Source organism: Procambarus clarkii, chromosome 24, assembly GCF_040958095.1.
Source record: "Procambarus clarkii isolate CNS0578487 chromosome 24, FALCON_Pclarkii_2.0, whole genome shotgun sequence".
Lineage (NCBI taxonomy): Eukaryota > Metazoa > Arthropoda > Malacostraca > Decapoda > Cambaridae > Procambarus > Procambarus clarkii.
In genome coordinates, this window is record NC_091173.1 from 10,733,953 (window position 1) to 10,753,440 (window position 19,488).

General features: G+C 44.0%; 1 protein-coding gene across 3 annotated transcripts in view; it reads left to right on the forward strand.

Annotated features, from left to right (window-relative positions):
* Nucleotides 1-19,488, forward strand: part of LOC123761723 (ATP-binding cassette sub-family G member 1) — a 148,273-nt gene that overhangs the window by 102,111 nt on the left and 26,674 nt on the right. Inside the window, exon 1 of one of the 3 annotated variants that reach the window (XM_045747862.2) lies at nucleotides 9,786-9,906. The exons of the other annotated variants lie outside the window; for them this stretch is intronic. The gene's annotated coding sequence lies outside the window, so the exon portion shown is untranslated. Of the gene's footprint in view, nucleotides 1-9,785; nucleotides 9,907-19,488 lie in introns of those variants that run through there. 3 annotated transcript variants of the gene reach the window in all.

A 19,488-nucleotide genomic window follows, 5' to 3' on the forward strand; every position in this document is an offset into this window, starting at 1 on the left:
TATGCTACGACAAAATAAAGACATTCTATGCTACGACAAAATAAAGACATGCTATGCTACGACAAAATAAAGACATTCTATGCTACGACAAAGTAAAGACATGCTATGCTACGACAAAATAAAGACATGCTATGCTACGACAAAGTAAAGACATGCTATGCTACGACAAAATAAAGACATGCTATGCTACGACAAAGTAAAGACATGCTATGCTACGACAAAATAAAGACATTCTATGCTACGACAAAATAAAGACATGCTATGCTACGACAAAATAAAGACATGCTATGCTACGACAAAGTAAAGACATGCTATGCTACGACAAAATAAAGACATTCTATGCTACGACAAAATAAAGACATTCTATGCTACGACAAAATAAAGACATGCTATGCTACGACAAAATAAAGACATTCTATGCTACGACAAAATAAAGACAATATATATATATATATATATATATATATATATATATATGCTTTTCTCCTAAACATATTCACACTTTTGTGTTAAGTAAGCTTCGGTGTACTCTGTGTTTAGTGTCTCATAGATGAGTGTTCAATGGTTTCTAGAATAGTGTTCACTTATATAATATATATATATATATATATATATATATATATATATATATATATATATATATATATATATATATTATATATATATCTATATTATATATATATAAATCATATATAATTTTTTTTATGTACATGCTCGATAATTTAGCCCGTCCTCAGGTTAGGCTAGTTTAGGTAGCCTAACCTAATTTTATATTAACAATATAAAAACTCTAGCGACACGAAAATGTTCTACTTTAACCATCTTCAGGTAATGTACATTCCTAAGATGTACTACCTTGATTTAATACATTTTTTGTGCACTGTATTAATAATTAAACAATGAACTACGTCACCTGTTAAGGCTTAGGGGCTCCCTTACCTTGCCTTGATTCGGGGGGTCAGGGTCCGCGCGGCCCGGTCTCTGACTAGGCCTCCTGGTTAATAATGAGCCCGTGCAGGAATATCCATTAAAAAAAATGAAACTTTTATGTCATTATGATGGATATAATCCCTGTCAGAAAGTATCCGAACAAACCATATTATAAATCCGGTCATATGTGCACGAGTTGAATTATTTATACGTGATATTGTAATATTCGTACTATATGAACGCGGAAATATATAAAAGTAGACAAAATATGAAGTAGAAGCAGACTAGACCAATGGAGGCTCCGACCTGGTGTTCCCGTGTGCGAGGGGAGGGGGGGGGGGAGTCGGGAGAGAAGGAATGTATATTTCAGTCCAAAAACTGAAAGAAAAAAACACTACCTCAACCTTATACAATACACTTGACCTTATACAATCAACTAAAAACTTTAGTACATGCGTAAGGACCATATCAGTTAGGGGTGTACGCATGTATTGCAATGGGTAATATGTTTAATATTGTACTTATTGTTCAAATTCTGATGAGGCTGCTCGTTGGTTTTTCAGCCAGCGTAACCCCGCCGTTGTTGCTACTGTCACACTGATGGAGTTAAGACCACTGCGGGCTCACCATAGCCCGTGCTACTTGTAACTTTGTGTTTCAGGTAGTAAATCTTAAACAACAACAACTGATGGAGCGTTGTAACGACACAATATCGTTAACAAGGACTGTTGTGGTCTCGTTGTTTGTGTGATTTGCGCCCCCGCTCCCCACCCCCCCATCCTGGAAGGCAGGGTGCACCCCCCCCCACCCCCAGCAGGAAACAAACACCACTAACAAAGGCACGTCTTGAGCAAACACTGTATGTATTTGCTTCAAACAAATCCGCCCTGGCGGCTGTGTGGCTCCTGGCGGATGGTTTCCCACTTGGGACGAGATTCTTTTTTTTTCCTTGGCGTGAGAAGGTTTTGGGTTTATGCGTACGAGAGCTGGATGTGTGTGTGTGTGTGTGTGTGTGTGTGTGTGTGTGTGTGTGTGTGTGTGTGTGTTATCACCTAGTTGTGCTTGCTGGGTTGAACTTTGGCTTCTAGGGCCTGCCTCTGAACTTTCAATCAACTGATTTTTCCCCCCCCTCATCCCGTAGCAGCTGTCTAACTCCCAGGTACATATCTACTGCTGGGTGATCAGGGGGCACCATGGTGAAAGAAACTCTACCCATTTGTTTCTGCCTCTGCCGGGGATCGAACCCGGGTCCTTAGGATTACGAACCCAGAGCGCTGTCCACTAAGCCGCGGGGCCCCCCTCCATGCATGTGTGTGTGTGTGTGTGTGTGTGTACTTACGTAATTGTGCTTGCGGGGGTTGAGCTTTTGCTCTTTGGTCCCGAGCGTGTGTGTGTGTGTGTGTGTGTGTGTGTGTGTGTGTACTTAGATGGTTCTCTGTAGACTGTTTCCTTTATAAGAGTCATAGTCATAGTCATACATAGGTAAATAAGCTCTTTAGTTGTATATCATTTAGCCTAAACTGTGCCTTAGACGCCAGAACTGACACACGCGCGGACATCATTCAATTAAACTGGAAACATGACGGATGATAGACCTTAATTACCCTCCCAAGGATGATAGACCTTACTATCCCTCCCACGGATGATAGACATGAAGCCCAACACTGAACTTAAGTTGACTCAGCTGGCAGATACTGTGGGCAAGTTTGAACTTAAACTTGCACTCAGTTTTTGGCAAGTACTTCAACTCCACTGCTGCAAGTTTGGACTTAAAACATTCTAAGTTGCATTTTAAGGCAAGCATGATCAAGTTGTTCCTTGACGAACTTGTGTTATTAAAGCTCCTGTTGTGAGCTACGTCTCGAACGAGAGGTAGAAGGGCGACCCAGAATCTGAGCAAACACTTGAACATGAGGTATAAGCGCGACTCAGAATCTGAACAAGCACTTGAGTGTGAGGTGTGAGTGTCACCTAGAATACCCGTAAATACGATCATAATTTAGAACCTGAGCAAGCACTTGAGCGTGAGGTATAAGAGCGACTCAAAATCTGAACAACCACTTGAGTGTGAGGTGTGAGTGTCACCCAGAATCCCAGTAAATACGGTCATAACCTAGAACCTGAGCAAGCACTTGAGCGTGGGGTATACGCGCGACTCAGATTCTGAACAACCGCTTGAGTGTGAGATGTGAACGCGACCCAAAATCCCAGTAAACACTTGAACGTGACCCAGAATCGGAGCAAGCACTTGAGCGTTAGTTTCAAGTGCCACCAGGATCCAGATGACGCAATGAAGGACTTTTCAAACGACCTGATACGTAGAAAATTATGCCTCTCTTGTTTTCGGAGGATCGCGTCCCCAAGGTCGAAACTTCCCCATGAAACACGACAGATTTTCGACCTTATGGAAGGGTGTTGCTTGTGACTCTCTTGCCTTCTTTTGTGATTAGATATTGATTGGCCCAATATGTGGGAAGTAGGAATGATGGCCTGTTATTGTCTGGTGTTCTTCATGGTTCTGTGTTGTTATTGTCAGGTGTTCTTTGTGGTCTGCGGTGTTATTGTCAGGTGTTCTTCATGGTCTGCGGTGTTATTGTCAGGTGTTCTTCATGGTCTGCGGTGTTATTGTCAGGTGTTCTTCATGGTTCTGTGTTGTTATTGTCAGGTGTTCTTCATGGTCTGTGTTGTTATTGTCTGGTGTTCTTCATGGTTCTGTGTTGTTATTGTCTGGTGTTCTTCATGGTTCTGTGTTGTTATTGTCTGGTGTTCTTCATGGTTCTGTGTTGTTATTGTCAGGTGTTCTTTGTGGTCTGCGGTGTTATTGTCAGGTGTTCTTCATGGTTCTGTGTTGTTATTGTCAGGTGTTCTTCATGGTCTGCGGTGTTATTGTCAGGTGTTCTTCATGGTCTGCGGTGTTATTGTCTGGTGTTCTTCATGGTTCTGTGTTGTTATTGTCAGGTGTTCTTCATGGTCTGCGGTGTTATTGTCAGGTGTTCTTCATGGTCTGCGGTGTTATTGTCAGGTGTTCTTCATGGTCTGCGGTGTTATTGTCTGGTGTTCTTCATGGTTCTGTGTTGTTATTGTCAGGTGTTCTTCATGGTCTGCGGTGTTATTGTCAGGTGTTCTTCATGGTCTGCGGTGTTATTGTCTGGTGTTCTTCATGGTCTGCGGTGTTATTGTCAGGTGTTCTTCATGGTTCTGTGTTGTTATTGTCAGGTGTTCTTCATGGTCTGCGGTGTTATTGTCAGGTGTTCTTCATGGTTCTGTGTTGTTATTGTCAGGTGTTCTTCATGGTCTGTGTTGTTATTGTCTGGTGTTCTTCATGGTTCTGTGTTGTTATTGTCAGGTGTTCTTCGTGGTCAGCGGTGTTATTGTCAGGTGTTCTTCGTGATCAGCTGTGTTATTGTCAGGTGTTCTTCATGGTCTGCGGTGTTATTGTCAGGTGTTCTTCGTGATCAGCGGTGTTATTGTCAGGTGTTCTTCGTGGTCTGCGGTGTTATTGTCAGGTGTTCTTCGTGGTCTGCGGTGTTATTGTCAGGTGTTCTTCATGGTCTGCGGTGTTATTGTCAGGTGTTCTTCGTGATCAGCGGTGTTATTGTCAGGTGTTCTTCATGGTTCTGTGTTGTTATTGTCAGGTGTTCTTCATGGTTCTGTGTTGTTATTGTCAGGTGTTCTTCGTGGTCTGCGGTGTTATTGTCAGGTGTTCTTCGTGGTCTGCGGTGTTATTGTCAGGTGTTCTTCATGGTCTGCGGTGTTATTGTCAGGTGTTCTTCGTGATCAGCTGTGTTATTGTCAGGTGTTCTTCATGGTCAGCGGTGTTATTGTCAGGTGTTCTTCGTGATCAGCGGTGTTATTGTCAGGTGTTCTTCATGGCCACGGGTTTTCTCCCATACACCACCTTCATTGTGTCATACACACCTATCATTTAGTTACCCCCAAAATATCAATCCAGTTCTTCGTGAATCATCGGCAACAGTTATTAAAATAGTAAAATTAAATCACACAGCAAGTGTAACAGACTTTTTCAAAAGTTTTGTAGTGATAAATGAAGAGCAGCACATTAGACCTCTTCTGCACACACACGTTCGATGGTGTGTGTGTAGAAGACAAAAGACTTTCAAAAAAAGACTTTTGAAAGACTTTAAAAAAAAACTGCCTAGCCAGATTTGTAGCCTATTTAATACAATAATTTCCTGGAAAGTGGAGGAGGGGGGGGGGGGGGGTTCTGAATCATCAGAGAAAATATAGAAGAATAAATATAACATCTACTTTATGGTTTGTATTTTTCGAAAATTCAATGAAGTTTCACTTCAGCTTGAAGGCAAATTATGTACGTTGTTAGATTGCAAACGTGTTCTGAAAGTTTTGATTGAAAAAAAAAGTATATAGGTACAGAAATCACAATAGCGTGATGCATCAAATGAACAAAAGGCAGCGTCTGGGATGCTCCTGGACGTAGGTTCGAATCCTCGTCACGGCCCTTGTGGATTTGTTCATAAGTATAGAGGTACTTTTCGAACCAGCTCCAAATAGAAGCACCGCAACAGCACGCCCGAGTTGACAGAATATATTGGACATCTCTGAGATCAAGATCTTAAGAAATTGTACAGATTATTTATTCTTACTGAAAGAAGGACTGAATAGCCGATTTTCAGATTTATTTTCTTTGGAATTCAAGCCATGGATGCCGGGTCCTTTGGGCTGTGATATAGAATCTGTCAATAAAAACATCCAAGAGCAACTTATTGAACCAAAATGCAATGGTGAATGCAAATGCAAATTTGTAAAAGCTGCAGTGATTGAATTGTGGTTCTCAAATACATCTAAACAGCTCTGTCCAAAGAGGGGGTTCGAAATGGCTATAATATTGACAAAGGCAAAAAGTCTAACTAGTATATGCATGCGAGGAGACACAAGACAAAAGCTTACAAATAACAAACTAAATATTGAGAATCTTACAGCAAAGCATCAGGCACAAATGACACATTGAATAAATATTAACAAAATAAGTAAATTGTCTATAGTTTCATAAAAAAATTGTTGAGACGATTTCTTAAGATAACGTTTAAGAAAATAACCAAAAGGTGGAACAGGGACAAAATGGTTGATTAACAATAAGCTAGGCTTCAGGTGCTCAACGTTGTTTCATAAAAGATATCCGCGTCACTATTATGATTACCTGTTTTTCTCTCTCTCTCTCTCTCTCTCTCTCTCTCTCTCTCTCTCTCTCTCTCTCTCTCTCTCTCTCTCTCTCTCTCTCTCTCTCTCTCTCTCTCTCTCTCTCTCTCTCTCTCTCTCTCTCTCTCTCTCTCTCTCTCTCTCTCTCTCTCTCTCTCTCTCTCTCTCTCTCTCTCTCTCTCTCTCTCTCTCTCTCTCTCTCTCTCTCTCTCTCTCTCTCTCTCTCTCTCTCTCTCTCTCTCTCTCTCTCTCTCTCTCTCTCTCTCTCTCTCTCTCTCTCTCTCTCTCTCTCTCTCTCTCTCTCTCTCTCTCTCTCTCTCTCTCTCTCTCTCTCTCTCTCTCTCTCTCTCTCTCTCTCTCTCTCTCTCTCTCTCTCTCTCTCTCTCTCTCTCTCTCTCTCTCTCTCTCTCTCTCTCTCTCTCTCTCTCTCTCTCTCTCTCTCTCTCTCTCTCTCTCTCTCTCTCTCTCTCTCTCTCTCTCTCTCTCTCTCTCTCTCTCTCTCTCTCTCTCTCTCTCTCTCTCTCTCTCTCTCTCTCTCTCTCTCTCTCTCTCTCTCTCTCTCTCTCTCTCTCTCTCTCTCTCTCTCTCTCTCTCTCTCTCTCTCTCTCTCTCTCTCTCTCTCTCTCTCTCTCTCTCTCTCTCTCTCTCTCTCTCTCTCTCTCTCTCTCTCTCTCTCTCTCTCTCTCTCTCTCTCTCTCTCTCTCTCTCTCTCTCTCTCTCTCTCTCTCACTCTCTGGGGCGTGTGAAGCCTGTCTGATATATTCACGAGGAAGGATGGCGCTGTCTTGGGCTTGTCAGCTACCTGCGGCTTGTGTTACACCTTGGGTACACTCCCTCTCTCTCTCTCACCTTCCCTCACTATTTCCGTCTTGTCTCCCTCCCTCATACTCTTCCTCTCACTCTATCTCCCCTCCATCGCCTCTTCTTCCCTTCTTTTTCCTTACTTACTTCCTCCTCCCCCTCACACACACACTCCTTTTTTCCTTCCCTCTCTCCCTCCTGCCTTCCTCCACCCCTTTCATATTGTTATTTTTTTGTGAGTTTACATGTATAAAAATAAGAAAAAATAATTAATGATTTAATTAATGTTTGTATTTCATGTACTGTGACACTGCCAAATAATGCAAGCCGTATGAAACATTGAAAGTCAAAAATATTTAAAACAATACTTTTTTCATCCATATTTATTTTCCAATATAATTGTTGACAGTGCCAATATTACTTAATGAAGAGAGGTATTTAATCTACTCTAGGAACTATATTTGGGAGCAGAACATTATACACGTGCTTACTATTCATAATTAAACAAACTTCAGCATTACAGATCTGACTGAGAACATCATTTGCATAAGAATAAAAGTGAGGGTGAAATAAAGACAAGGTCAGTATACACTGGCAAATGTATCTTACAAAAAATTATTTTTGTGTTTTACACATTTTTTACAAAAATAATGTCCTAAAGCATTTACACTATTCCTTTGCATCATTTCCTTTCTAAAGGTAATAGATAAGATAAATAATGACTTATTGTACACATTCAGTATCCCTAGTCCACCATCTTTCTTATCTTTACATAGTGTAGTCCGTTTAATTGGTTGGTATCTACCATACCATACATATCTAAAAAATAGTTTTGTCAATCTCCATATCAATTTTATTATCAATTGGAAAACTGTCAGACCAATACCACACTTTAAACAAAATTTTGCCATTGATTATTCCAGCCTTCTGAAACAGGGTTAATTTCCTATTTAACAACATATTCCTGGCTGAGCTTTCTTTAGTTCCGGACTGTGTTCAGGACTAACTTATACTTGTTTGCTAGTGCAAATGTTGTAGTAGTGTTGCTTGACGCCAGACCCAACGGTGGTGTTGCTTGACGCCAAACCCAGCGGTGGTGTTGCTTGACGCCAGACCCAGCGGTGGTGAGTCTGGCGTCAGTGACGGTGGTGTTACTAGGTCAGAAGAACACAGCGGTGCTGAGTCTGGCGTCAGTGACGCTGGTGTTGCTAGGCCAGAACAACACAGCGGTGCTCAGTCTGGCGTCAGTGACGCTGGTGTTGCTAGGCCAGAACAACACAGCGGTGCTCAGTCTGGCGTCAGTGACGCTGGTGTTGCTAGGCCAGAACAACACAGCGGTGCTCAGTCTGGCGTCAGTGACGCTGGTGTTGCTAGGCCAGAACAACACAGCGGTGCTGAGTCTGGCGTCACGTCAGCCCCCACCTGAGTAAAAATCTTCCTTCCGGTGAGAGTGGATTGACAGCTATCTGCTTTTTATTTGTTGTCAGCCATTGGACGTACAAGGTAGGTACGTAATTGTGAAGAGAGAGCACTAAGCCATTTAAGGGTATAAGACAAAAGCAAATTACCCCCTCACTACGGCATCGCTGCTCTTTACAGTAAACGGAACCCAATCCAACCTAGCCTAACCCAACCAAAATGAGAGATAAAATATTGTTTTACGTGGAATGCACAATGTGTGTGACGTCACTGTGGCCTCATACTATTTGAGATCAGTTTTTAGATTCTATTGTTTGCAAGGGATATGAGGACAAAGAGCTGGGATACGATGGCAGGGTGCTGGGATATGAGGACAAGGAGTTGAGATTCGGGGCTCATTCATTTGTGTAAATAAATCCTGTATTAGCATTTAGGATAACAACAATCAAACCAGAGTCTAGCCATATGAACCCGGCCTGTATTAGGCTATTCAGTAGTCGCCTGAGGTGAAGCCAGGAGCTGGCGTTTCCCTTGTCGATCTTCTTACTTTTACAGTGTGAGAAAATATACTGGGGACCATGGGTGATCCTGGGAGTGAGCCTACCGCCTGTTGGGCAGCAGACACATCCTCCCCCCCTCCCAGGGGACGAAGTTATGCTATCAGATTGTGAACCAGCGTGTGGCTAACTCGGGAACCCTCAAATGGAGGAACGAGAAGCAGCGAGGGAGAAGACATTGGTACGAGCGCGTATGTTGTCTGGGAAGACGCCAGGGGGGGGGGGGGGGTAGGGTAGGGGGGTAAGTTAATACACACACGCCCTGAATAACCCTGGCAGTGCTTGCACTCGACGGAGGAGAGGTGGAGGGAGGGGTTGAGAGGGGGGCGGGGGCTACAGTGATGAAAGGAAGATGGTCCTAGTGGATGGATGGTGCCCGAGACCCCGTACTGCATCCACGCATGATGGGAAGTGCATGTTTTGGGTGGCATGGGAGTTGGCTTGAGTATGGATATGGTGACCAAAACCACACATCAGAAAATGAAGAAACGACGACGTTTCGGTCTGTCCTGGACCATTATCCAAGTCTTGTGATCTTGGAAGAGTTCACACGAATATGTGGATATTGTGGTGGGGGTGTGGAAGCAGAGGAGATGGGGATTAGCGGTATGAAGAGGGAGGTTATTATTATTATTTTACATCTTTATTGACAAAATTAATTACAATTTTGCCTAATCTGAGGATTTTGATAGTCTTATTAAATTGAGGTTAATGCTAGTATAAGAGTATACGAGGGAGGAGGGTGGAGGAGACAAGCGTGGTGAAGGTCGGGAGGGAGGGTACATGAGGGAGGGGTCGGGCTGGGCATGAAGGCATAGTGCCAGTCTCCCTTGTGAGTGCGTGAGGGAGGGAGGGTGTCTGGCCTGGGCTCACTCTCCACAAACACCCTCACCAGTACATCTCTCTTCTCATTATTTGGCTCGACTTAAAACTTTAAATTATCATTTGATGTAAAATATGAGTGAAACCTAATATAGAATTACTTAGTGTGAAAAGTGTGCTGCACCTGCAGGCAGCAACGGTACGTAACTTGTGCAATAAATGTATTAGATATAAGGGTAATAATAACTAGCAATGCTATACAGTTGATAGATACTAGGGGTCTCGTAGTGCAGTTGGCTTCCTTCTCCACTCACAATCTCATAGTAAATCGACTCACGACTCACAGTAAATAGGTACCTGGGAGATAGACAAATGTTGTGGGGATGCGTCCAGTAGTTCCATCTTGCGGGTGGGGAGTGGGGGGGGCCACGATACAAGCCTAAATTATATATATAAAGGCTTCCTGTCCCGGCAACGGGAATTATTCTTACATTCATTTGGCCTGAATACTTGGTGTGTGTAGTATCGTATACTGTATTGACTCCCAAAACGACAACTATGACCCGTGAGTTGGGGAATCAGTGCTTGTACCGTATCAAATCTTTGTATGGGATCATGTGTTCGATCCCACTACATCGCCTTACGGTAGGCTGTGCCGTTCTGTTTTCTGTAAATAGGAAGAACTGTGCCTCTGGCAGTCCTGCCTGTCACGTCACTCTGGCACTCATGCCAGTGACGTCACGCTGCTGACGGGCGGCGTCTCAGGGCTTTAGCGCACCTTTGGTCCGAATGAGCGCATCATGTTTTGTACATTAAAAAGTAACCAAATAGTCTAATGGCAATGGCATGAATCTAAATAGCAGAGTAAACTATTGGTCTCAATATAAATAGGTCAGTGCCCCCCTGAGCCAGTATCCAAATAGCTCAATGCCTCTTAGGTCAGTATCCACAGTACCCAAATAGCTTTGTCCCTGGGTCAGTACCCTTATAGCGTATGGGGGAGTGGATGAAGTGTGTGGGATGTTTCAGTTTAGGGAGCCTTGGTCTGGCGCCGGAACCTGTCCTCCTACAAAGAATGTTACTTGTCGCTCGTAAGCATTACTATGGCTAAAAAATGTCGTACTAGAAAATGGAAGCTTGCGAAAGTGACGTACTGTCCCGTTTTCTGTTTTGGGTCCTCTGGCTTAATCTGTTAGTACACACAGAAATCACAATAGCGTGATATATCAACTGAATTAATCCATAAGGGCCATGATGAGGGTTCGAACTTACGTCCAGGATGATCCAATACGCGCCTTAATCGACTGCGCCACAACATGGCGTCTGGGGTCATCCTGGACGTAAGTTCGAACCCTTTTCACGGCCTTTGTGGATTTATTCATTTGATATATCACGCTATTGGGATTTATGTGTGTATTGAAGTAAGGGCGAAGAGGTAGAACAGCTTGTTGACAGCCCGAGTGCATGGGGGGAATTGTGTAAAAACCCCGAGTTGTGTCTCGGAGAGGCTGCGGGATCCGTGTGAGAGCAGTAGCAATCCCGGTTCCAATTCTTATACCAAGTCGTGGCGGTAGTCGATTAAGGCGCGTCTGGGATCATCCTGGACATAAGTTCGAACCCTCATCACGGCCCTGGTGGATTTATTCATCAGTCTGTTAGGTTAGGAGAGGACACTTTAAATGAACCGTTTTCTTGATGTTTTGAAACTTTAGGAGGCAAGGCTGGGTAGGTAATGGGAGGTGTGACCTCGGGCCGCCGTAGCACCAGCCTTGGTCTGGGACTCAGTAGCCTAGCTGACTTCCTGTTCCCCATACCTGTACTCAACAAGCTGTGGACCAGACCACACACTGGAAAGTGAAAGGACGACGACGTTTCGGTCCGTCCTGGACCATTCTCAAGTCAAGTCGGTTTGGTCAACATATTTCAGTCACGTAATTATGACTCCTCGCTTGTGTCAACTAGCTGTGCTTGCGGGGGTTGAGCTTTGGCTCTTTGGTCCCGTCTCACAACTGTCACTCAACTGGTGTACAGATCCCCGATAATAATCCTGTGGAGGAGAGATTGGGTTCAAACACGCGCTGAACCCTCGTATCATTTTAGTCATTTCTTATGCATTTCTTTCCCATCTTGTGTGGGTTGGTGGTCTCATACCCATTCTGTGGGCGGTGGTGGGTCCCACACCCATCCTGTGGGCGGTGGTGGGTCCCACACCAATCCTGTGGGCAGTAGTGGGTCCCACACCCATCCTGTGAGCGGTGGTGGGTCCCACACCCATCCTGTGGGCGGTGGTGGGTCCCTCACCCATCCTGTGGGCGGTGGTGGGTCACACACCCATCCTGTGGGCGGTGGTGGGTCACACACCCATCCTGTGGGCGGTTACAGAGGAACATACCAACAGTTAATTTTGCGAATCACGTAACAATCTTTTGAAGGTATTTACACTAATTACGTAAAACACGAAAAGTAACACGTGATGAAAAATATGACAGTGTCTGACCACGAAGATATATATATATATATATATATATATATATATATATATATATATATATATATATATATATATATATATATATATATATATGAATGAATGAATGACTGGACAAAGAAAATTACATTAATGTGATGAGTAAGTGAGAAAGTCAGCAGAAACCACCGTTAGGATTCGAACCTGCACAATGGGTATTCACAAGCATACGTTTTGAACCACTTGGCCACGACATGCTAAAAAAAAAAAATTCAACTTGTGATTCAACTGAATCGTCCAGAGGTGTCGAGGCTTGCACTGAACTCCGATCAGGGGGTTTTCAGGCATTGGCCGTAACCTGTCTGGCTGTTGTATGGGAGTGGTTTAGATCCTATGCTTGGGGGGGTATCCTTTGTGTAGGTTCGAAGCCTCATCATGGCTTATACTAATTTTCTCAATAAATGAAGTAATTGCTAATTTTTTTTAGCACTACTAACAGAGTTGTCTCTGAATTCTGCTATTTTGTTCACGTTCGAGTACATAGTTATGCGAAATATGTGAATAGTTCTGCTGACAGAGCCGACATTCAATAGTAACATTTAGAAATCTGCTAGCCTTGTTGGAGGATCCATATATGTGTGGTTCTTCATGCATGATGGAATGATGCTAGATGATGTCACTGGTGTGAATTTCACTTTGTCACAAGTCTAACAGCTCTCGCTGCAGTTCCCGGTATATTGGTTACTCAGATGGTAATCTGGTAGCCTGATTACCAAGATGGTAATCAATTCCCTCTTTACGAACACATGTTTTGCCGAACTCATTAGTTCTATCATGCATTCCGACACCAAAAAGGTGAATGAATCCACAGGAGATAAACTCTGACACCATCATTGATTATCTTATCATGTATGTGGCTGGCTTCAGACACAAGCAGGTCACAGTTATGTCATGGCGAAGCTGAGTGCACCCAAGGACATCAAGGATTAACATGTCGACTTTGGATACATAATGCTTGGTTGAGTGCAAGGATTATGGTAAACAGTTCTGTCCCACAGGGACGCGGAAAGGTATTTGTGCAGTGTGAGAGTCGTGAACCCTTTTCCCCTTCCTTCTTTCCCCTCTCTTCCTCACCTGGTTTCTAACCATCAACACACACCACACACACACCACACACACACACACACCACACACACACACCACACACACACACCACACACACACACCACACACACACACCACACACACACACCACACACACACACACCACACACACACACACACACACACACACACACACACCACACACACACACACACCACACACACACACACACACCACACACACACACCACACACACACACACACACACACACACACACACACACACACACACACACACACACACACACACACACACACACACACACACACACACACACCACACACACCACACACACACACACACCACACACACAAAACCAGCCTATGTCCATCCTTTAGCCCAGACCATTCCCCCTGCAAAGTTGAGTGAGGCTAGCCCCAAGCGTCAGGCCTTCAACCTTAGTCAAACAGACATTCTCTTATAGTATAGATTGCATACTACAGATACTATTGTTAGGCCTACCTGTTAGTCACTTCTTCCAGACGACGGAACAACGTGCTTATAGGCCTACCTGTTAGTCACTTCTTCCAGACTACGGAACAACGTGCTTATAGGCCTACCTGTCACTTCCTGTTGTCATTGAGCTGTTGAGCCCAGGATGAAGCAGGTATTTCCGCTCTGGATCCTATCACTGTTGCACAGGAACAGGAAGTATTGCGCAGGAACCTGTTCCGTCAGTCGTCAATTGCTCGACGCTTTAAACTGTCAACGAAAGGGAGAGATTAATTAATGATTTGTTAACTTTCATATTGATCTTGTATTGTGTTCTAATATTTCTTGCAGTGGAATAGGTTGGATTACTTAGGCTTTATTTGGCTTGCTTAAGCAAAGACGTTTCGTGCAAAAACGAAGAAATAGTGTTTCTTTGTCCGAAACGCTATGCGTATTAGTGGCTTTTAGGTATTGTATGTACTAGCTCCATCTATAAATCCAACATTATGTTTGTAACTCTTTATCAATGTGTATACTTTTATCTGAATAAAAATTTGAATTTGAATTTGAATTTGAAAAGTTGACTATACCACATTTGGGAGCGTTTATTTCCTCTAGCCTAACATATACCCCAATATCCCGTGTTCGATTGTTGCCGCGTGGGGGGTAACTCGTTCGATTTAAGCTACTTTCCGAACATATACACAAAGGTCTTAACTGTGACATTCCTGTTAACAGCGTCCGCCCAAGTCTCTTCTCTCGTAGACCTTGACTAAGAGTCTTCCTGCTTCTCCCTCGACCTCTGGCCAGTGTGTGGGAGGGAGTGCCCCCGGCTATTGAAGACAGTCAACGGTATATATAATTGTATTTGAGGCAAGGAGGAAGATATTTTTTTTAAAATGTTCCCCTTTACGTGAGTCAATTTGCATCACCAACTTTGATTTTTGTTGTTATTGAATATATAGTAAGCAAATGGTGTAACATTTATTGATGTCAGTGGGCGTAGGCACAGTGATGTCAGTGGGCGTAGGCACAGTGATGTTAGTGGGCGTACACACACAGTGATGTCAGTGGGTGTACACACAGAGTGATGTCAGTGGGTGTACACACAGTGATGTTAGTGGGCGTACACACACAGTGATGTCAGTGGGCGTACACACACAGTGATGTCAGTGGGCGTACACACACAGTGATGTCAGTGGGCGTACACACACAGTGATGTCAGTGGGTGTACACACAGAGTGATGTCAGTGGGTGTACACACAGTGATGTCAGTGGGCGTACACACACAGTGATGTCAGTGGGTGTACACACACAGTGATGTCAGTGGGTGTACACACACAGTGATGTCAGTGGGTGTACACACACAGTGATGTCAGTGGGCGTACACACACAGTGATGTCAGTGGGCGTACACAGTGATGTCAGTGGGCGTACAGCTGTGACGCGACAGTTGCCAAGTGCAGCATTAAATTTGGCTCAACACTCCGGATAGTGCCAGGGAGGGCCAGGGAGGGCCAGTCAGTGGCACTGGGATACTCAGATAACCGCTCAGTGTTGTACTTGCACCAAACGTCTGGTGGTGGTCCAAGATATCCCAGCGCACATAGCCTAACCGCAGCGCTGTTGCAACCTTGTCTCATAGTACTGGTGGTAAACATAGCATTGTGGTTGTCTTGTGTGTGTGCTGGGACGTGCTGAGACGTGCTGGGAGGTGCTGGGGGGTGCTGGGACGTGTTGGGAGGGCCTAGGACCGCGTCCAGGACAACTGTAGTTGGTTTGTTGACCTGGTGAGCGTAGCTTCGAAGCGCTGCCAACTATATCGCCGCCAGGTAAGGTTTAAAGTGTAGTTTAGCCATATATATTTAGCCTAAAAGGAAGCCATATATTGTAAAATATATTAAGGAAATTGTTTGGATAATGCTACTGTGTGGTTTTTTTTTAAACATAATTTAAGAACAGACGGCCAAATCTTTATTATTTAAAGATTGTATGATTTATTTGTATTTCCAATCGGGAAATTACTTGTAGAAGTCGAATTCACCGGACGTTACATTATGAGTCCAATACCACATAATTAAAATACTTTGTGGATTTTATTTTTTATGCAAAGAAAGTTTATATGTAAAGCGTGTTCTATAATTATTATTATTATTATTATTATTATTAATAAGTATAATTCTCATCCTCTTCCTCCAGGTGTGGGGGAACAGCCCACACCTGTTCGACGCTAATTAAAATATCTTTGCACTCTAAGTTCCGGTCAAACCAATACAATTTGCATACGACGGAATGTGATCCCTTTGCCCGAGTTGTTTTGAGTGTGAGAATATTGTCTTGAGAGCTGTTTTGAGTGTGAGAATATTATCGTGAGAGCTGTTTTGAGTGTGAGAATATTGTCTTGAGAGCTGTTTTGAGTGAAAAAATTGTTTTGAGAGCTGTTTTCAGTGTGAGAATATTGTCTTGAGAGCTGTTTTGAGTGAAAAAATTGTCTTGAGAGCTGTTTTGAGTGTGAGAATATTGTCTTGAGAGCTGTTTTGAGTGAAAAAATTGTCTTGAGAGCTGTTTTGAGTGTGAGAATATTGTCTTGAGAGCTGTTTTGAGTGAAAAAATTGTTTTGAGAGCTGTTTTGAGTGTGAGAATATTGTCTTGAGAGCTGTTTTGAGTGAAAAAATTGTCTTGAGAGCTGTTTTGAGTGAGAAAATTGTTTAGATAGATGATGCATCTCCCGGTCAGATAAAGAATTTAGCATCCTGGATGCGCTGAGTGGTGGAGATCTTAGGGATGCTGGTAAGAAAGCCATGTAGCATGGTCTAATAATGTCTTGTGCTCACCAAGTTGTGTCTGCGGGGGTTGAGCTCCGACTCTTTGGTCCCGCCTCCTGATATTTACGTACAACTCTTGGGTTTAGTTTGGGGGTTCCAGCACTGGTAAAGACCTGATAACTGCGAGGGGTATGGTAGCCATTGGATGGTTATCTTGGGACAGTAGCGGTGGGATGGTTATCTTGGGATGGTAACCCTGGGACAGGAGACTCTATCCAGATGGTAATTCCCTCATGTAAGAATAGATGGACGATATACAGCCACTTCTCAACGCTTTCTGGATAGTGATGGGATAGTCTCCATGGAGAAATTTTTAACTTAGATCTAATAGGTACATATAGACACTAGTCAATTAAAACAAACAGATTTATTATATTTAAAAGAATAATTGGATTATAGTTATTGAGCCATAATAAAGTTTAGGTAATGCCTTCATAACTGATGAGATCTAGCATTTGTTTTCGTCTTCTTTATAGACGGAAGAACCTTGAGGGCAGCTGTCTTAGAGATTGGGGGCGTTCACGCCTTATTTAGCAGGAGGAGGAGTTTGTCAATCTGGAAGCGTTGGGAGAGTCAAAGTAGGAAGTCTGGAAGCACGGGGAGACAAAGTAGGTAGTCTGGAAGCGTGGAGGGGTGGAGGAAACAAAGTAGGAAGTCTGGAAGCATAGTTTTAAGGGTTTTCTTAGTGAGATAACAAGGGTGTTTGTGGTGACGTTTGCTGCAGTCACCCGCCATGATGCAGGCTCGTTGGCTAGCTGCACACGGTAGACTCTTTTTTTTCGCAATGGTTGGCTGAACATATTCCAAGGAAAACGTATTACTTGTTTTCCTTGCACTTATGAAAAGTTTTTTATCAAGGTATGACTAGCATGAATTCAGGATTGTCAGTAACTGTAACCAGGTGGTCTTGGGTAACTTGTATTAAGCTGTATTTTTGTATACGTGGAAGTGAAGCAAACATTGTTATGAAGAGGGAGGGAGGGAGCCGGCCGAGCGGACAGCACGCTGGATTTGTGATCCTGGGGTCCCGGGTTCGATCCCGGGCGCTGGTGAGAAACAATGGGCAGAGTTTCTTTCACCCTATGCCCTTGTTACCTAGCAGTAAAATAGGTACCTGGGTGTTAGTCAGCTGTCACGGGCTGCTTCCTGGGAGTGGAGGCCTGGTCGAGGACCGGGCCGCGGGGACACAAAAGCCCCGAAAGCATCTCAAGATAACCTCAAGATAAGAGGTAGATCTGTAGGTGTTTACCTTAGGCTTCCACTTGTGTTCCTGTCCTAATTCTGTACCAACCAAGCAGCCTGTCACTATCCTTCCTCGTCCTGCACCAACCAAGCAGCCTGTCACTATCCTTCCTCGTCCTGCACCAACCAAGCAGCCTGTCACTATCCTTCCTCGTCCTGCACCAACCAAGCAGCCTGTCACTATCCTTCCTCGTCCTGCACCAACCAAGCAGCCTGTCACTATCCTTCCTCGTCCTGCGCCAACCAAACAGTCTGTCTATCCCCTCCCCCCCCCTTGTCGTTGCCTCTGTGTATCTTGTGTGGTGTGATGAGGTGGTCATGTCTCCCCCGTTGAAGACTGAGGCTTGATGGATCGAGTTGTCGCAGCTGGTGCTTGTGGCTCACGCCCTTAATCCCACTAGGCCTAACTGGCTTGGTGGTAGGCCTTAGGCCCCTCACACTAATGATGCGATGGAATGTGAAGAAAAACACGTCAAGACTTTAGAGATAATTATTATCACTAATGTTCATGAAATGTCAAAATTTTTCATTATAAAATTATCCTAGTTCCTTGTCCTCGTATCCCATATCCTTGGCCTTGTATCCCATCTCCTTGTCCTTATATGTCATCTCCTTGTCCTTACATCCTATGTCCCTGTCTTTATATCCTATGTCCTTGTCCTCATATGCTAGCTCCTTGTCCTCATATCCCAGCTCCTTGTCCTCATATCCCAGCTCCTTGTCCTCATATCCCAGCTCCTTGTCCTCATATCCCAGCTCCTTGTCCTCATATCCCAGCTCCTTGTCCTCATATCCCAGCTCCTTGTCCTCATATCCCAGCTCCTTGTTCTCATATCCCATCTCCTTAATCTCATATCCCATCTCCTTGTCCTCATATCCCGTCTTGTCCTCATATCCCATCTTGTCCTCATATCCCATCTTGTCCTCATATCCCATCTTGTCCTCATATCCCAGCTCCTTGTCCTCATATCCCAGCTCTTTGTCCTCATATCCCATCTCCTTGTCCTCATATCCCATCTCCTTAATCTCATATCCCATCTCCTTGTCCTCATATCCCATCTCCTTGTCCTCATATCCCATCTCCTTGTCCTCATATCCCATCTCCTTGTCCTCATATTCGTTTTAAGTACTATACACTCATAAGAGCCTTAGCGCTTTTTCCTCATAATTACCCCCCATTCAAAACGATATACTACCAGATATTTTAGTTAAGTCTCTCATGTTTGGACGGGTCAGTGACTTTCCCACGCCGACCACTGGAGGGGCGCGGGCGTGACAAACCAATGAAAGGTGTAACTAAGTCACCACCAATGTAAACCTGCTTATCATGAAGATCATTGAGGGGATCCAAGTTCCTCAAGGCAACATTATTGACTCTTGTTCCCGCCGCCGCCATCCACAAGACGTGTATGGAGTCCCTAATGAACTAATTATCTAAGCTGTTGCTGTTGTTTTACACTCAGCTGCTCGGAACAAAAAGTTCCAAGTAGCACGGGCTATGGTGAGCCCGTAGTGGACTTACCTGGCACAGGAGCGGGGCTGTAACTTGGGTTGTCTGACCTTCTCTAAGCCTGTTGGTGTGTTAAGTAGTTGTCTACGGCCTCTACAGCCTCGGGCTCACCTCACCTTGTTTGCTACTCTCACTGGCGGC